Source organism: Pongo abelii, chromosome 15 (genome assembly GCF_028885655.2).
Source record: "Pongo abelii isolate AG06213 chromosome 15, NHGRI_mPonAbe1-v2.0_pri, whole genome shotgun sequence".
NCBI lineage: Eukaryota > Metazoa > Chordata > Mammalia > Primates > Hominidae > Pongo > Pongo abelii.
This window is the reverse complement of record NC_072000.2, coordinates 51,941,364-51,956,227: the sequence shown is the minus strand read 5'-3', so window position 1 is coordinate 51,956,227 and position 14,864 is coordinate 51,941,364.

The window sequence follows — 14,864 nt, the reverse complement described above, 5'->3', positions numbered from 1 at the left end:
ATACAGGATAGTAACTGAAATCATGTGGCAAATAACAACACAAATGCCCAAAGTAAATAAATCAACATGCTACGGGATACTTTCACCTATTAAGATTTAGTTTGGTCATTGACATTTATTGATATGGAATGACCTTCACGACCTGTCTCTCCATATACATACAAAGACTATGTGTAAGTTTATACACCAACTAGAAATTAAATTAAATTTCTCTGCTCTAGAAATTAAAAGTCTTTCTTCACTGTTTTTAATTGCTTATCTGTATTTTTAAATTTTTGATTAAATAAACATGTATTTTTATAACTAAGAAGTTCTTTTTAAATCCAAAAACAATAGATGATTTCCAATAGTTAGTAAAGCCCACTGTCCTTCTCTTAGATGTATGTATATTGTTATAAAGTCTGATTGCCATGTTTATGTTGTGGAAAATATTTGTCAATAAATTAATAACCTAATGTGTAGGCAAATATTTAAAAGACTGGAAAAACATTTACCACAAAGACAGTTTACACACTACCTTTTCCTTATGGGGATGAGGGAAATAATGGTATTTGCTTTTCTTTCCAAGATTTTAAACAAGGAATATCCTACTTTTTCCTTTTCTGTCTAATTTTCAATGAAAAGATTATTCTACATTATCATTTGTATATGATTTAGCACTTAGATTTTATTTTCATATTTTTAAACAATTTTTCAGAATTTTAGAGTTTTTTTCAAAAAACTTTGCCACCAACTTCAATAATTAATACACAGTAATCTTTTTTTCTTCCTCTACACTAACTCTCTCTCTTCTTCTTCCTTTTTTTTTTTTTTTTTTTTTGAGACAGAGTCTTGCTGTGTTGCCCATGCTGGAGTACAGTGACACCATCTCAGCTCACTGTAACCTCCGCCTCCCGGGTTCAAGTGATCCTTGTGCCTCAGCCTCCCGAGTCACTGGCATCACAGGCACGTGCCACCACGCCCAGCTAATTTTTGTAGTTTTTAGTAGAGTCGGGGCTTCACCAGTTGACCAGACTGGTCTCGAACTCCTGACCTCAAGTGATCCATGCACCTTGGCCTCCCAAAGTGCTGGGATTACAGGTGTGAGCCATGGTGCCCAGCCCCTTTTTTTCTCTTGGACCTTAGGTACATAGTTCACGGAGTGAGTCTTATCCTTCAATTTATGGCAATTTACCAGTTTGAATGAGGTACCATTCCTGTTTTATTTTTTAGTTAAACTGTCTTCATTGTTAAAATAGACCTCTTGTTTTCCATCTCCCTTTCGTATCTTACATATCTATTAACTAAGATTTTTAAATATGTATTTTTGAATATATATAATATTGAGTTTTATGTTTTTCTCTCTTTTCTTGAATTGATTTTGAATTATACATACAAAATAAATGATTAAAAAGTACAATTTACTAGATCAAAATAACAACTATGAAATTTCATGAAATAAATTCTCAAATGTATTTACAAAATTCATAGAAGTATAGTGACCAATAGACAAACATAATTTTGGGTGGTTTTGATAAAGTTATTTCAATTATTGTTCTGCTGAGTACTTAGCAGTAAAAATATAGAAGATTTAAACCATGTAAGCAATTGAATTTAATAGGCATTCATAAAATTCTGCACCCAAATCTCAGATAATATAACTTTGTTCAAAAGTACACAGCATGTTTTAAAAATAGTGATTTTGGGTCCTGCAACATTACTGAATTAATTTATTATTTCAAACAGTTTATTGGTAAAGTCTTTTTAAAATATAAGATCATGTTATCTACAAACAGAAAAAAATAATTTCTTCCTTTTCAATGTGGATGCTTTTTCTTTTACTTGTCTAATTTTTCTGGCTAGGATTTCCATCACTATGTTGAAAAGAAATGGTGAGAGTGGGCACCCTTGTTTTCCTAAAGGGCTTTCAGCTTTTCACTACTGAGTATAATTTTAACTGTAAGCTGTTTACATGGCTTTTACTGTGTTGAGGCACATTACTTCCATACCATATTTGTTGAGAGTTTTTATCATGAAAGGATGTTGAATATTGTCAAATGCTTTTTCTGCATCAATTGAGATGATCATGTGATGTTTAGCCCTTCATTCTGTTAATGAGGAGTGTCACTTGCATTGATTTGAATAAGTTAAACTATCCTTGCATCCCAGGGATAAATTTTACCTGAATAAGGTACATGATCATTTTAATGTACTGTTGAATCAGTTTTCTAATATATTTGAGGAAATTTGCATCCATCTTTATCAAGTTCTTCAGCCTGTAGTGTTCTTGTCTTGCAGTGTTCTTGTCTTGCAGTGTTCTTGTCTTGCAGTCTTCTTGGATGGTGTTGCTTTGAGGATAATGCTGGCCTTATGAAAAAGTTTTGAAGTTGTCTCCCTCTTTAATTTTTTTAGAAGAATTAAAGAAAGATTGGATTAATCCTTATTTAAGTGCTTGACATAATTTATTCATGAAATCATCTGGTTCTGGAATATTCTTTGTTGGGAGATTTTTTGATTACTCCTTCAATCTCCTTTGCTATTGCTTTGTTCAGATTTTCCACTTCCTTGTAATTCAATCTTGGTAGGTTGTATATCTCTAGGATTCTATCAATTTCTTCTAGGTTAGACAATTTGTTTGCATATAAGTGTTCATTGTAGTTTCTTATGATTCTTTATATTTTGTGATATCAGTTTTAATGGCTCCTATTTTATTTATAATTTTATTTATTTGAGTCATCTCTCTTCTTGGTTAGTCTAGCTAAAAAGATATCAATTTTATTTATCTTTTCTAAAAAACATCTCTATTGTCTTTCTAGTCTCTATTTTATTTCTGCTACGATCTTTATTATTTTCCTCTTTTTGCTGATTTGGGACTTTATTTATTCTTTCTCTTCCAGTACTATGAGGTGTGAAGCTAAGTTCTTTATTTGAGATTTTACCCTTTCCTTAATGTTGACATTTATTGCTGTAAACTTTTATCTTAGAACTACTTTTGCTGTATCCCAGAAATTTAGGTTACTGAAGATTTACAAATTTCCTTTGGTGATATGTTTGCCTGTATCTTTTTCATCTGTGTAGCCTTGTGTTGGTGTCTGTGCATTTGAAGGAGCAAACACCTCTTCCAGTCTTTACAGACTGGTTTCAGTAAGTAAAGACCTTCTCCTGCTGCATTTCCAGGCTTATCGGACTGCCTTTGGGATCACGGTTGAGTGGAATTGGAGCTGGATCATGTGGTGCTACTGGGTTCACACTAGGGTCAGCAGTTGGCAGGCCTGTTACTAGGGGCTCAAGTGGGCATTCATCCTGTCTTTTCTCTTGGTAGACTGGAATGCCTCTAATACTTTTATCAGTAAGGCTGACACTGGGATGAGGGTGCACTTCAAGGTCCACAGACAGCAAGGCTGTTATCAGGTGTGTGGACAGTGTGACTTCCTCTATTCCTTGGAAGGGCTCCCCCTGGGTCACTGGATGAGTCTTTGGCCCTAGACCATGGCTAAGAGGGTCTGGAACTGAGTCACAGGGCCGTCTCTGAGGGAACACACTGGCATGTCTTCTAGGTCAGTGAGCAGATGGAACTACTCTCAGACCATAGCTTTGAGGCGTGGGGGCCACGCTACAGGACCATTTCAGAATCTGCTTTGGCTGGAATCTGCAAGCCTGTCCTGGGGACACAATGGTCACTAGTTCCCTGCGTGAGTGGTGCTACTTTCAGACTGCAGCCAAGAAGAGCTGGGACTGTAATACACAGCTGTTTCAGGGTCCACAGCTGGAACCAATGTCAGTGGGCCTGTCATGCAGGCACAAGTGGGCATGACTTCTCTCAGATCCAGTGGTGGATGGTTCTGGTAGCAGGACCAAGGCCAAGTAAGACTGTTGCTGAGTCCACAGGGTGACAGGCCATTTCTGTATCTGGATTCACGAGTACAGTCGGTGAGCCTACCACCTGTGGGGAAGTCAGTCCTCTTAAAAGAGTCCTCTGAGGTCTTTGGCTTCACCAGTTTTCCTACTCAAATCTCAAAGCTCCCACAAAGGCTCTTTTGTCCATGGATGGCTGCGAAATTATAGTTGCTTTGGGGGAATATGAACAGGGAAATTCCTATGCTGCCATCTTGCTGATATCACTGCACAGGTTGTTTTGTTAAAGACTAGTAATAAAGCCCAGCATCTGCTGATATTAATCAATTATTGAAGACAAATGAATCAAGTTGGAAATAAAAAGTTTTCAAAGATGGAAAAATATGATATATAATATTGTTAAAATCTCTATGCCAGTAAGCTTAAAAACAGATGAAAAAGATAAAATCTTAGAAAGAATATAACTAGTGAAATCTTACAAAGAATTAAAAAGCCTCTAAAATTACAGAGACATTAAGGACTTGAAAAATAGTTAAGAATATCAACTCAGGTTGGTATGAAGGTGAATTCAGACAAAGTATCAAAGAAGAGATAATGTGAGTCTTATATAAACTCTTCCAAATAAGAAAGAATAAGAGAAACTCCATTTCATCTTTCTAAGATAATCTTGTTTGTCAAAGCAATCAAAATTATAAACTAATCTTACTAATGAAGACAGATGCAAAGCTTTTAACAAGTACCCACCCAATCTAGGATGACTTTTAAAAGACAATGAAACTATTTTTAAAAATATGTAACTGATTATACAACAGGCTTAAAGGAAAAAATGTTTCAAATGATGCAGTAAAAGTAATATATTTCATCTTTCATTCTTGAAACTAATAAAAAATTATAATTTAGAAAATTAGTAATATTAATAGAAGGCAGCATGCTAAATCTGATAACAAGTACCTATCAAACTTTACAACAATTATAACACTAGTGAAGAATATGATAATATTTTTAAATCATCAACAAAAATCAAAATCTGACATAGTTCCTATTGAACATGTATTGGTGGACTTAGCCCAGTAACAATTTCAGAAAATTATATGAAAGTTATAAGGGCTGGAAAGAAACAAAACTGTTGCTATTCATTTTTCATGACAAATGATTGTATCATTTGTAAAATTCCTATAATTTCCAATAAAATCCATAGTTCCATTGAGGTTTTCTGTTTACAAAATGATAAAAGATCAATATTTCTATTTCACCTCTCTATACACCAACAGAGATGCTTTAAAATAATTAAGAATATGTTATTAAAATAGCAATATAAATTTTATAGTATTCTTGTATTCTTGGACATGTTACTCAGTTTAATTCTTTTCATGTCCCTCTAGAAATTATTGGTTCCAATATTTGCTCCTTTCAGAGCAATAGGTGGAAGATGCTATTAATATTTTGAGCATCCTTATGTGATATGTCTCCTCCCAATCAGATAATCATGTCAACCCTTTCTTCATAATCAAGTCTACCTGTGAAAGTTGCAACGTAAATTTCAGCTCACCACCATGGCAATTACGATCCCTTACCCATTGATTGTTTTTCCTAAAATGTCACATAGAATGAAAAAACTTCCTGACAACCAAAGCGATCTAGGCTTATAAAATTCTAAAAGGCCATTTCTAGGGGACAGCACTGCTATCAGGTCTTTTTGTGAAGTACTTTTTCCTGAGGATCCCATTCCAGTACTCGGCCATGCCGCTTTGGTCTATTCCAGGAAATATATAAAGTCCTATCAATCCCAACTTGAGAGCTTATAGTTACTCACCCTCAAGCATACCCAGCCTGTATTTTACTGTTCTCTTCTGAACCCAGATTTCGTGACTCCATTTTTACAATTCTGCCTTGACAATCAAGATTAAAGGCTTTAAAAAAAGAACTGAAGTGTTCCATAGGACGGTTCAAGTTTCATGATACCACAGATGTCAGTTCAATTTTAGGGTCACGGAGAGCTCACATTTTACTCTTAAAGGATTTTTTAAATGTGCTACAGCCTTTCATGGAGCACATTTAGAAGAGTTTGTAAAGGAGAGTCTTAGTGAATTTAAGCTCCCTCCAACTCAGTGTTTAAGCAGCTGTGCTGACCCGCCCCCCCTCCACACACCTAAATCCAGTGTGTGGACACTGAATAAAAGGATGTCTTATACTATATCACAGTTGGATGAATAACTCATACTGCTCAATTGAATTCATATTTTGCTCTTGTTCCTATGTTTCTTAGATTTCCAATTCACTGACTTCTCTACTTATTCTGATATTTGCCTTCTCAGCAGACCTCAGTATATAACTCTCTTCTGATTATTAACACAGCTTTCCTCTTGAATATAGCCTTGTGTCTTTGTTTCAGAAATACTCTTGTAATTTCTTTTAGGAATGCTACTTCAATCTGACTTTATTTCTTGCGAACCTCCGAGTCACAAGTGATCCTGAGGCCCATTCAATTGGTCTTTTTTGTCTCAGAGACAAATCCTAAATAGAGAAGAATATTGCAGCCAATGAACGAAGTAAATAATTAGTTAAAAAGAAGAGTGGTGAGAAAGAATCAAACTTTGATGTCCATTTCTTGCTGTGAGAAGGAACTTGGAGCTTGTCCTTATAGCAATGACGATAATATAGGTTTTGGAAGATAGATAGCTACATACAGAGACATTTTATAAACCACATCAATCTAGAGGTGATGTGAAAAATGGATTAGAAGAGAGAGTTGGAGAAAAATGGAATCAGATAAACTAATACTCACCAAAGAAATGCTTCTGTTTATGAAGGAAATTTTAGACTTAACAATTCACTGAATGATGAACAAAGAATTAGAAAGATTATAACTTTACCAAATCATAATTTAGAGAAATGCTACAGTGAAAAATGGATTTCTGTGAACTACACAGATCACTGCTTTAAAAAGTACTGAAAATGTGCCTGATAGCTCCACTAATTAAAAGTATGTGGAAATAAAATAGAAATAAATCTTAATGTTTGTGATAATTGTATATGGGTATTTAAGTATAAGCATTGGGTGCTATTTAGTATATGGTTTCCACTGGGCCATGTAATTCTTCATTGTCAAGACACTGTTTATATGAATCTTAACCAACTCACCCTTGCTATTCAGAAAAAAAGGATAAGTGGAGCTGCATCATTAAAGGAAAACTGAGAAACAAAGGTCTCATACCAGCTAATGGCTAAGAGAGATTTTTGTCACAGATAAGGTGGTAAGTCAGCAATTACTGCCTTCACTCATTTGCCAAAATGCATTCAGTTTCTAAAATTATATTCTAAACAATTTTTCCTTTAACTGAGAAGAGATAAGAGTAAGAGAATCTATTGCAAATGGCAAACAGTTCAATATTTTTGTTCATTACAATCATATGTAAAATATATTTTCATCTATATCTGTGTACATATATGTATTATGTGTATTTATGAATATGTGTGTAGTTGTATACATTTATATATGTGCATTTCTGAGGGCTCTTGCAATTTTAAGTCTTAATCCAGCAAATCCGCACATATTTGTGAGGATACAACCAACAAGTATGTCTTAAAAAGTGGATGTTTCCCAGGACACCATCATGTATATCAGCAACTTAACCATCAGTAGCTCATTCATTTAGTCTTTCAATCTTTTAAGCATATTGAATGTCTGCTCTTATTTTAGGCAATATGCTAGGTATCCAGGTTACAGAAATCAATAAGAATTATCTCTTTACTTGATGATCTTAAGGTTTATTATATAAAGTGGTTCTATGGAGAGTGATAATAAAGTTCAACACTGATGTCATGACTTTGAGTGAATATATTTGAAGAGAAAGTATAGCTGTTTCTTTAAATTATGGGTTTTGGAGTTAGTCTACCTAGAGCTGAATCCTACCCTCATGACCAGCTATTTTTAGTATAACTTTGGAAAATTTAATTTATCTCTTTATACTTACGTTTCTTCATCAGAAAAGTCTAGACGGTAATTAATATTTTTTTCAGTTTGTTTATAAGTATTTAATTGCATAATCTAGATAAAACCTAGATAAAAACCTAGGCATAATCTAATTAAAAACTGTAAGAGTAATACTAATAATGAATGCTTATTATAATTATTACTAAGAATTGCGTTCTATTTTAGGAATATTTTCATACAAATATCTTACTACTAATGAAAAAAGGATATTATTTTACTAATGAGTATTCACATGGTAGTTAATAATTCTTTTAAATAATTTTAATGGCATACTTATGATGTGTGTTCCAAGTGGTCATAAGATATACTTAAATTCATCACTTTATAATCCATCTGCTTTTGTGTTTGTTGTTTAATATTAAGTAAAATGGGCTCAAGATCAACGACAGAATATTACACACCTGTATCTGCTTGTTACACACACAAATGCAAAATATGTTCAATTGGCAGCGTATGTTAGAGTGAACACCAATCTGTTTTGATAATAATTTCATTGTTGGATTTCTGCAGAGGCCTGATCTATATTGTATTTTATTAAGATGAATGTGCTTTAGTTTGTTCAACCCGTCATGTTATAATATTTGGCTAATGTTTTTATTACATACCATCTGTGTGGGCAGTAAGGTTGTCCAATAACACACAAAATGTCACTGTTTTGAATAGGCAACTAATAGAGATATAATCATATGGATATTTTATATTAAATAAATGCTAGCTGATTAATGAAAACATATTTTTGATACTTAATAACTATGTAAAAATGGGACATGATTAGCTTAAAACTCCGTGCATTATGCACAAAATGTAGACTTTCTCATGAATACATGCATGCCGAACAGTGTGGTAGAATCTGATGCATTTAAATACCATTAAAATAAATGTCACCCTGCAACTTAAGGAATAGCAAGCACTATGTGTTTGGAAATGATTCTAATATCTGGATCTCTCTGACCCCTCTTTGTACTGTCATAAAGCAGCACATTTTTTTTTCTCTGCAGCCAAGAAGAAATGTAAGTGTACCCACTCCCACTGTGACAAATAATCAGTTCTGTATATGCAAACCCAGAAGCAGTGCTAACTATCAAAACAATTGTAAGAATCACAGGAGAACACACTTGGGCAGATGTTTTGAAAACAAAACAACTTGCTAAAATTTAACATCTCTCAAGAAAATTCAATGAAATGAAAGAGCTTTACTTTCCATTTTTCTTTCTTTTGCATTTTCCATGCTACCTCCTGGAGAAGCCAATTTTTATTCTGGGTACATTCCACTTTTGACACTTGTTTCAGGTTTACCCCCAAATATATGTGTATGTGCCATTCCCTTTTGGTGAATGAGAATTCCCTTTTCCTTGAAAGATTTTTTTCTTACTTGAGACTATAAGAAAATTCTGTTCATAGGAGAGATTAGCTCCTACATGCCATACTCTTATCACTTTTATCAAACAAATGGTGATTGCTTCCCCCCAACCCTTTCTCTGTTGTTGTTTTCTCATTAGATTAAAGATAAATCAACTATAGGATAAAGGATTGAATAACCCCTATACAGAATCAGGCCCAGGACTTTGCCTAGTGTGGATCCAGATCCTTAGTATCTCAAAGCACTCTTTACCTCCCAGAAAACACTAGATAAAATGCATCTTTGGAGCACTCACATTTGGTGTCATGACTAAAGCCACAAGTAAAGAGACAGATGTAATATTTACCTAAATGTTGCTGTATTTAATGCCTAACTGTGACCTTCAAGAACCTGAGATGTCTCCTATTGGTTTTCTATCTTCAGTCACTAACACACCAAATAACTTATTTAAATACACTATTATTTAAATACTCAATGTGATCCCAAACCTTTAAGATTGATTTTCTTTCCATATATTTATAACAAAGTGACAAAAATTAGATATTAGACAAATATGTCTGTATGATCAGGTAAATAACTTAATGATACCCTGTGTCTAATCAATAATCTATCTAGCCCAGAAATTTTCCAAGGTTTAAGAACTTTCAGGTGAGTATCCCCCATTTCATGTTAAAACCTGGCTAACTCGTGAGTTAAGTTCAGTGTCTTTGTATTTTCAGCTTTCAGTGGCACTTTGGATAATGATACTATTAAATTTGTCAGCTGCTGGTTTTATTTGACAAAAATAGTGCTTATTTCAGTGTGAAACTTGAGTCCTACATTATGTACATTTGTGTGTGTGTATGTGTGAATAGGTAACCCCATTTGGCAATGATTTCCATACCTAAAATGTGTTGTCTAACCTTCCATAAACTCTTAAAATTATTTTTAAGAGTTTTTTTTACTAGGAATTTTAGGAATTCAGTAAAATAGGAATTTAACTATTTGTACTCTATTTTCCTAATACTGTTTTAAAATATAGGTAAGCCTAAAGACAACATGGTTTACAGTGAAGCATCACTATTGACATTGGCATATAGTCATATGAACTGTTTTTTAATTCTTGTCTATATAGAGTACACATGATGAAAATAATCCACCCAACAAGAGAAATATTTCATAATCTTTGGAAAAAGATCATGTAAAAAAGTCCCATTGGAATACTAGATAAATTAATTTATGAATGAAAAGTTTAGTAAGGTATATTTGTGCTTGTAGAATTGAAATTTCTTTCTCATAATACATTTTTAAAATATATATTACACCAAAATAGGCACCAAAGAATGAAATCTCAACAATTGTGTTTGCAGAGTGCCTTCTGGGTGTCGATAACATTGGCAGGCTTTTGTACCCTGACACGGCAGATTTTACTCCAACAGGTAATGTACTTTGGCTAACAATTTCACCCCTGACTTCTTTCAAAACTCTTGAGAAAAGTCTATCTGGTCTTGGAAATTTATTTACATCAAGTTTCCAGCATTGTTTTTCTGATTTTATTGCTTTTTAATGAATTCTTTTCTCCTCTTATTTTTTCTTTCTTTAATACCTATTTACTGGGCAGCAATACTGAAAAATAAATCATGATGGTATCAAAATAATGTTAAAAAACAATTTATTCTAGAAGCATGAAACACTTCAAATTTAAGGAATGTCACTAGTATATTTTTCAGTTTTGGAATTCTTCAAATAGAAATGAAAAATGCATACATATTTCAGGGGAAATAGACAATCCCTCCTCTCATACAGACAGGAATGTACACACAGATAAATATATAAAAATTCAAGACAGTTTTCTATAGGAGGTGTATAGTACAGATTGTATGATAACCAACAGAGATTAGTAAAATAAAAGTGAATATCCTTAATGCAATACATCACAGTTTTTAAGTAATTTTGTACTTCTTATTTAACTCTTCTAAGTAGAGTACATATGAAGCTTCACTTACATATTAAACCTACATTAATTGTTCTTAAAATTAAAGTTAAAATAATTTTAAATGTTGGACATTCAAGTCCCAGGGTTATTTTGATTGTATATAATTTTTATGGATATTATTTTTTAAAATTTCCCTTTAAGATTTTAACTTTGAAATTATTTCAAATATGGTGTGATATGGTTTGGATATTTGTTCTCTGGAAATCCCATGTTAAAATGTAATTCCCCGTGTTGGAAGTGGGGTCTGGTAGGAGGTAATTAGCTCACAGGGGTGGATTCCCCAGGAATGGCTTATCACCATCCCCTTGGTGATAAGTTAGTTCTTGCTCAGTTAGTTCATGTGAGACCTGGTTGTTTAAAAGTGTATGGCACCTTCTCCTTTGCTCTCTTGCTCCAGCTCTTGCTATGTGAGATGTCTGCTCCCCATTTGCCTTCCACCATGATTGTAGGCTTCCTGAGATTCTCACCAGAAGCAGACACCAGCACCACATTTGTACAGCCTGCAGAAATGTAAACCAATTAGACCTCTTTTCTTTATAAATTACCCAGCCTCAAATATTTTTATAGCAACACAAACAGCCTAACACATGGTGTTTAAAGTAAGATGTAACAAACTAAAAAATTTACACTGTATGTAAAAAATGTGCATTAAGCAAAAATACTTTAACGGTATTAACATTTTGAGAACAACAAATTTCTCAAAGCATTATTAACATTGTCTTAAGTAGTATTTGTGTTAGACTAATTATTTTATAAATGTTCCAATGATATTGTCATTCTAATACCATTAAATTTAAGATATCTATTTAGTTGCACTAACCCACTCCTTCTAAAAGGTCTTCAGTATTAGTTCCAGCTTACATGAGGAAAGTAACGTTGATATATGATCATCATTACACAGTCACAAAGGCTCACAGCCTGGATATAAACCCAGATATGTCTATTGTCAAATTTCATGTTGTTTTCATTCTGATGCATTTTCTTTGTCTACTGATCTCACACATCCTTTGCAGTCATTCACTGTATTAGATGTCCCTCATCTCCTGGTTTGCATGGTATGTATATAGCAAGATGCAGGGAGCAAGTTAGAAATTAGGTAAGAAGGAACTTTATTTTAATCACAAAGAGTTAGAACAACCAAAAGTTCTTTTGTATTGGGTATGCCAGTATGAGCATGGATTAAGGTGGACAGCATAAGTATACTGGAAGAAATATTAGGTCTCTGTTAGATGTGGCTCTTTGGGAAGAGAGACAGATTGATAACTACTATGCATATCTAAACTCATCATTCTTTTCACTTTTCAATATATTTTGTGCATTTTATTTCATGCATCATTTTCAATCCTGTGTTTCTGGTTATCAGAGTCTTTCCACAGATTAAAGCCAAGCAAAACTGAAAGACTGACAGCTTTCCTCTAGAAAATTTATTTAGATTATAGAATCCCCTTAAAACGTCGAACAAGAGGCTGTCATACAGAGCCTGGTTAGATTATTCAAGTCATCAGCTGTGAAATTAGTGTATTTAGTTTAAACTGCTCAGTTCCCCTAAGAGGCTCTCTTTATTCATGGAGATTTCTGTAAAGCATGAATACAACATCACAAGTCCTTTACAGATCTAAATTGATTGGCTCTATCCAACCATTGAAACAAATATCAGATCATCAGTTCAGTTAAAAAAAAAAGCAGAACAGAAAACTAGAATTGCTAGTCTGTTAAGTAATGAAGAAAAATGTTCTATATCTCTTAGTCATTGTACTTACTCCTCTTGTATTTTCCATCTCAGTGAATCATAAAATCATTCATCCTAAAAAAAGAAAAACCTGTAATTCGGATCCCATGTCTCCCATGTTTTGTCTTCCTATATTTAAGCATCAAGTCCAGTAGTTTAAACCTCTTAATATTTCCTAAGTCTTCATCATTTAAGTCTGTGTTTCCACTACTACTGACTTATTCTATTTGTTTGTCTTTCTATCACAGCTTGCTTAGTATTTTGTCTTTAAGTACAATGTAAACTATCTTCGACAGCCTGGCTAGTGATTGTTTAAATTACATTACTGATAATGTCAAATTTAAAATATTTCTTTCTCTCCTCATCACTTCTTAGATTAACTGCAAGTTTCTAAACGTTTCTCATTAAAGTATGAGATGAGCTGGTGCTAGGATCTGGTGCCCAGCCTTGGATCTCATAACTCTACTACTCCTTCCACTTCCCCCCAACCTCCTCCACCCTGATCCCACTTAAGTTTAGACATATAGAACTACTTGATATTCCATGGCTTCAATGACATGTCAGGTTTATCTGCTGATTAGTGATAGGGCAAAGATTATAACGCAGAAATTTACCTTTTCAATTTAGAAGTCTCTCCAGTGTGCCACAGTGTTAGTTTTATCTGTATTACCCACATCATGAACTGCCTTAATAATCTGTCTAATGCTGTCAGTTGGGTATTAAAGTCCCCCACTATCATTGTTTGCCTGTCTAAGTCATTTCATAGGTCTAGTAGTACTTGCTTTATGAATCTAGGTTGATATACCTATATATTCCAATATTAGGTGCATATATATTTAGAATAGTTAAGTCTTCCTGTTGAATTAAACCCTTTATCATTATGTAATGTTATTCTTTGTCCATTTTTACTGTTGTTGGCTTAAAGTATGTTTTATCTGATATAAAAATAGTAACCCCTGCTCTTTTTTGTTTTCTGTTTGAGTGATAGCTCTTTCTCCAACTCATTACTTTGAGCCTATGTGTGTGCTTACATGTGAGATGGGTATCTTGAAGATAGCAAACAGATGGGTCTTTTTTTTCCTTCAACTTGCCTCTCTGTGCTTTAAGTGGGGGTGCTTTTCTGGGTGAGCAAGTGCTTTCAATTCCTTGAGATAAGCCTGGGAATAGAGTAGAGAGGGACATCATGCACCAGGATCTCACCACAGGAGGAGTGGGGTGACTCATGATGCTGTTCTAGGGGAGCGGGTGCTCTCAATTCCTAGAGATCTGCCTGGGAGTGGGGCAGAGAGGGCCCATACTGCACCATAATCTATGCACAGGAAGTGTGGGGTGGCTCAGGCTGCTAAGTCATGTAAGCACGATTATAGAATCTGAATGGTCTGAATGCTTGAAGATCTGGCTGGGTGTGGAGCAGAGGGGTCACCACTGAAACAATCTCTTCAACAGAATGGTGAGGTGGCTCAGCTGCTGATCCAGGCAAGTGTGTGCTCCAAATTCCAGGATTTCTGCCAAGGGATGAAGTGGAGAAGGGCCTGTTGCACCATTGATCTTAGGGGAGCAAGCTGGGGCACTCAGAAATGATATAAGCAGATAGGAAACAAAGTGTTCTCCCTTGGCATGGGTGGTTTGGATCCCCAGTGGAAAGGTGAGTCACAGAGGGAAGTTCTCTGCTTCTCTCACGTACTGGTGCTTTACTCAATTTTATTAGGCAGATGCCATCACAGGGGCTGTTTGGCTATGTTCTCCTCCCCAGGATCTGGAGGATCTGAAGTGTCCTTCACAATTCTGGTGTATTCTCATTTTCCTTCTTGATTTAAAGATCACAGTTAAAAAAGCATATTCTAACCCAATGCAAAGAAGCTAAGAACCTTGATAAAAGGTTACAGGAACTGCTAAATAGACCAGTTTAGAAAGGAACACAAATGATGTGATGGAGCTGAAAAACACAGCACAAGAACTTCATGAAACATAC